Raw genomic sequence first — 5,791 nt, 5'->3', positions numbered from 1 at the left:
TAAACCTGGAGCCCCACCAAATCTTATTCCAACTAAAGCTAGAGCCCCACCAAATCTTATTCCAAATAAAGCTAGAGCCCCATCAAAACCTTATTCTAAATAATGCTACAGCCCCACCAAAACCTTATTTCAAATAAAGCTAGAACCCCATCAAAACCTTATTCCAAATAAATCTAGAGCCCCATCAAACCCTTATACCAAATATAGCTAGAGCCCACCAAAACCTTATTCCAAATAAAGTGAGAGCCCACAAAAACCTTATTCTAAATAAAGCTGGAGTCCCACCAAAACTTTATTCCAACTAAAGCCGGAACCCCATCAAAACCTTATTCTAAATAAAGTTATATCCCCACCAAAACCTTATTCCAAATAATGCTAGAGCCCCACCAATACCTTCTTCCTAATAAAGCTAGAGCCCCATCAAAACCTTATTCCAAATAAAGTTATAGCCCCACCAAAACTTTATTCCAAATAAAGTTATATCCCCACCAAAACCTTATTCCAAAATATGTAAAAGTGCACAGAATGCAAGCAAAAACTCGAGTAACTCCCTGGTCTGTTTTCAACTTGTGAAGAAACACAAAACCATTACAAACGGAGCAATTTAGTTCTGGAATTACTTCTTAGTGAACTGATGTAGGAAACAATATTAGAGAAAGCCACATCCCTAACTGCCATAAAATTATTTCTGAACCTTTAGAAAAAAACAAGTTATTACTGGTCACTCTGGTTTGTTTGTTTTTCTCAAAGTACCAATAACCAATAATTAAGTTAAATAAGTTTTTCCTTCATCAAAAAATGCTATTCACTCACTGCAACTGCTAAGCTTCATCCAGAGCTATATATGTCAAAAGTAAGTCTAATATAAGTGTAATTTTTAATTTAAAAATTGATTTTTGTTATTACATTATAACTTTTTTATGAATCAATGAATTTAAAAAGTTCAGACCTGTTAATATTGTCAAATTTTATCAAAATGTTTTTATATACTACCTTTGTATTAAATGTGTGTATTGGAGTTTTTTGAGCGGTTGTCAAACAAAACTATATTATCAATGCTGTATATTGAGACCAAAACAGTTACACTCCCTCCCCTCTACTTTTAAACCACCAGCTGGCAACCACATCTTAAACTGCTCTTCTTGGTAAAATTAAGGAATACTGTTTTGTACTGCTGACACTTTTAATATTTTAAGAAAACATCCTCAGTATCATTTCATTTGTCACATCACTAGTGAGGCAGGAGGCACACACACTTGTTTATCAATCTGATTTTCAGGTAAAAACAATTAGTACAGTGAAACAAACTTCTTCGTAAGAAATGGTCAGCTGGATGTAACTTGTATAAATCATGTTAAATAATATATTTTTACAAGCTGATATCTTCCATGTATGAATCTGGTGTTTTGCTTTGAAAAGAGGGATGTCATTATTACAAATTCACAAGCAGGTAAAAAATAAAAAGTCAGTTACTTTCCATTTCAGCCATAAACTTACTTAAAACATCCCATAATAATGTTTGTTAGAGAAACCAGAAACTTTTATCTCTGTGCTTGATTAAGTGTTTACTCTAAACAACACCCACCTTCATATATTAAACCTTTGTTATTGTTTGTTTTTTGTTTTGACAAAGTAAAATAAAACACAGTTATGTAATCACAAATGTCTTAATTTTACCTAATACTTTAAATGTGATGGGATAAAGAACATTTTTAAAATACATAAGGTAACTAGCCAAGATTACACTGGCTGGGCCATTGAACTGGATGTTTTGACAGTGCACTGTGAGCTAGGATGACAACCAAATTTTACTTGCTGGTCCAGTAAGCTGAACATTCTAACCATGTAGCATTACCTAGGACGACAACAAAATCTTACTGGTTGGCTCAATTAACTGGACATTCTGACAGTGGATCTTTACTTAGGACTATGACCTAATTTTGCTGCCTGGCCAAAAGAACTGGGCATTCTGACAGTGAATTGTAGTCTAAGACAAAGACTTAATTTTACCATCAAGAATACAACACTTATAATAAGTATTGTTTCTATCACGTAGCTGTATTTATACCTACATATACACTTTCTACATGGTTACTTACCATAAACCTAACTTATGATAGATTGGTTAAATTTAAGTTTACATATAAAATCAGGTCATGCGCTGGGCCTTCCCGTCTCTGGTGAGATCCACAAGTATGGGAGCCATAGTATAGTCCAGGGAATATAATATATAGTTTTTATATAATAATAACTAACGGCAATGGCCTGTTCATTTTTTACTAACACTAACATAACTTATGTTACATTATGAAAAAAGAAAACTACTATTACTAAATAGAATAGAAATTTAGAAATTACTAAATATTACAGAAATTACTAATGACACTATGAGTGTCATTTTCGGGTTTCACCAATCATGCTATAAATAGATCACAAACATAAAATAAATTAGGTTTGTTAGAGACACTAGACGTGATTTTGATGTAAACAAAACTGTAAAATGAATAGCATGAAACTTTGGTAACTTTTTCAAAATTACTAACAACAAAGAAATAAAGTACTATTAAAAGCTGTAGTGTCTTTTAATAAACCACAGAACATAACTTCAATACAAAGCCAATATTTTCATCTTACATTTTCTGGAAGCGGAAAGTTTCGAACCAATAATCACTGCAATCGTCATTGCATTGAATCTTTCTTCATCAAAAAAATGCTCCAATTTTTTGAACGACTTCTCGAAAATGTTCTCTCAACAAAACAGAACATTAATTGTTCTTTACTTTTGACATACTTGTATGCTACAGCTTTCCTAATTTAACGAGTTTAATTCAAAATAAGGACAAAAATTCACAATGAAATTCTCACGTTACACCATCTTCTCAATCACATGTCAGTATTATAATCACTAGATGGCAGGTAATTAAAAAAAAGTTATTTTTTTCCTTCTCAGAAAGATTTTACACATACTAAATATATAAGTTTAACACCACAGGTTTCTCATATTACAAATATAAATTTCCTGTAAAGTTTTAATTTACCGAAATAATATTATTTTAGAAAAAAAAGTGAAAAAATGTAATTACAATTCGTCAATAATAAAGATGAAGACGGATGACAAAACACAAAACATTTTATTTTGAAAGTTCGAACGTTTCGGAATATATTTCTTCCATCTATATTAGCTGAACTAGTGATTAATGATACTACAGTTGTAGATAACAATGGTTATTTTTTGTTGGCAAATAGATAGAAAACATTATATATATATATATATGTAAATAAAATGTTTTGTGTTTTGGCAACCGTCTTCATCTTTATTATTAACATTAGACTTCATTCGGTCTATGTGACCAAAGTTTATATATTTTACTAATGATCTACAGTAGTTGGTTGGATATAAATTTTACAGTGTTTGTGTTGTTGAAACGTAATCTATTATTGGACGGATACCTAAAATTTGTTATAGTTTTTAGACACTCATTGTAGAAATGATTATTTGCTGTTGCAGTAAATATAATAATTATAAAACAATTTCTTGGTTACACAAGTCACCACAATGCCATAAGATTATTTAAAATATAACATTTTCAACGTGTGCTGTAGGTAGTAACACAAAAGTAGAATTTTTTTATTTACTTGTGACTTCATTACGTTCTTATTCTTTCTCCATAGCTATTATCTCAATTTGGAAATAGTTGAATTATAAATTATTTTGAATTTAATAAAATAGTTGTTTTTGTTGGCAAATAGATAGAAAATATTATATATATATATTTCTATATAATAATTTTTGAATATTACTCTTTTATTTTTGTTTCTTGTTGTTGTTGTTGTTTTTTTCGATTTAAAAATTTTGAATGTATTTTATTTCTTGGAATAATTGTTTAATTAAACTTCTCTTTTCTTGCATATGGTCATTGTTATTTTAAAAAATAAGGAAACTGAGTTGCCATCTATTATCACAATTTAAAATAATAATTATTAACCAATAACACGAAATAGTTATTTTCAGATTAACAGATGGAAATAAATGGTACCCAATTATATCAAAATTAGTTTTTGGTCACGAATTGGCCATAACACTGATCATAAAATAGTTTATTTGTTTAAAATAGGTGTCACTAAAATCTAAGATTATATTTTTCATGCAGCTGTTTGAACGCTGAATATTCAGCACTACGCCAATTCTTGGTAACTATATTTTACATTTATCTAATATACTTTTCATAAATACTAATATATTCAGACTTAATTCCAACTTGTAACTATTTTATTCCCCCCATAATATATCAACAGAATTATAAATATTCCTTTTATTATACTGATAATGAAACGATTTTTATTCAGAATTAGTTTCAAGTTGTAATGTGTACTTAGTTTGGAACGCCATCTACTTTGGTTGGAATTAAATTTAAAACTGTTCTTGTATTAAAAACTTATTTCTTTGTGAAATTCCATGTCGAACAATCTGTTTGATTTTTATGAAACATAAAACTTGGGCTATGCTTTACCCATCGCAGGTATCTAGCCCCGATTTCTAGCGTTATAAGTCTTCACACATCGGACAAACTTTTCATTGCTAACTCTATAATGAATATTTTTCCTGAAGTATAATTGATATATTTATATATTTGGTAATTATCTGACGAAAGTAACGTCAAATATAGAATTGCTCCATCAGTATTCGTAAAAGTAATTTACTACTAACATTCAGACCTATTGTAGGTAGTTACACAATAGTAGCCTTTTAACATTTACTTGTGAATACATTATACTCGTGACTTCATTACATTCCTATTCTGTTCTTTCAAACAAATTCCTTTTTGTTTCTTGTTAACTTTGGTGCACAGTAATTTATCACTGTATAGAACCATCGACAAGAAAACATTCTAAGCAAACAAAAAAGTTTATCATTTAAAAACAAACACAGCAATCCTGTAAACCTTTTTACATAGAACACAGCTGCAATTTGTCCTTGTTAATTTGTTACTTAATCTTAGGCCTGGCATGGCCAGGTGGTTAGGGTGCTCGACTCGCAATCTGCGGGTTGCGGGTTTGAATCCCCGTCACACCAAACATGATCGCCCTTTCAGCCGTGGGGGGCGTTATAATGTGACGGTCAATCCCACTATTCGTCGGTAAAAGATTAGCCCAAGAGTTGGCGGTGGGTGGTGATGACTAGCTGCCTTCCCTCTAGTCTTACACTGCTAAATTAGGGACGGCTAGCGCAGATAGCCGTCGTGTAGCTTTGCGCGAAATTCAAACAAAAACAAACTTAATCCCAGTTCTCCACGTCACTGGGGCCAGTTTTATCTAGATTCAATACTAAGCCCATGATTAGACAGTGTATCAGATAGACGGTTATGTGTGTAAAAATTGTAATTCTACGATTGTGTTTTATTTCCTAGAATAACTGAAGAGTGAAATATTAGATCTTGAACGAAAACGATGATATCGTCACTTTGTATATAAATACATTTTATACTCACATGTCCAAATAATAAAGAACACAAGTTTTGTCTTATGAACACTGTCTATACACTGTGCAACTTGTAATTTCTCACTTTATCCCCCGATTTGTCAGCCGTACGTTTACTAACTTACAACGTTAAAATCCGGGGTTCGATTTCCCGCGCCGAACAGGGCGCAGATAGTCCAGTGTGTTCTTTGGCGCTGAAAAAAAATTATGTGTCTCTCGTTAGTGTAATGTTGATTAGGTAGATTCCCTCAGCAGTTTGTGGCCGTGAGTAGTGTTGATTAGGTAGATTCCCTCAGCAGTTTGTGGCCGTGA

General features: G+C 31.6%; 1 long non-coding RNA gene across 1 annotated transcript in view; it reads right to left on the bottom strand.

Annotated features, from left to right (window-relative positions):
- Window positions 1-1,500: 1,500 nt before the first annotated feature.
- Window positions 1,501-5,791, bottom strand: part of LOC111089381 — a 21,258-nt gene continuing 16,967 nt past the window's right edge. The window contains exons 2-3 of the long non-coding RNA XR_002613660.1: window positions 4,791-4,794; window positions 1,501-1,568 (exon numbers count right to left, since the gene is read on the bottom strand). This is a non-coding gene — a long non-coding RNA (uncharacterized LOC111089381). The remainder of the gene's footprint in view (window positions 1,569-4,790; window positions 4,795-5,791) is intronic.

Source organism: Limulus polyphemus, unplaced genomic scaffold (assembly GCF_000517525.1).
Source record: "Limulus polyphemus unplaced genomic scaffold, Limulus_polyphemus-2.1.2 Scaffold6089, whole genome shotgun sequence".
Lineage (NCBI taxonomy): Eukaryota > Metazoa > Arthropoda > Merostomata > Xiphosura > Limulidae > Limulus > Limulus polyphemus.
This window is presented reverse-complemented; position numbering and strand designations above follow the sequence as displayed.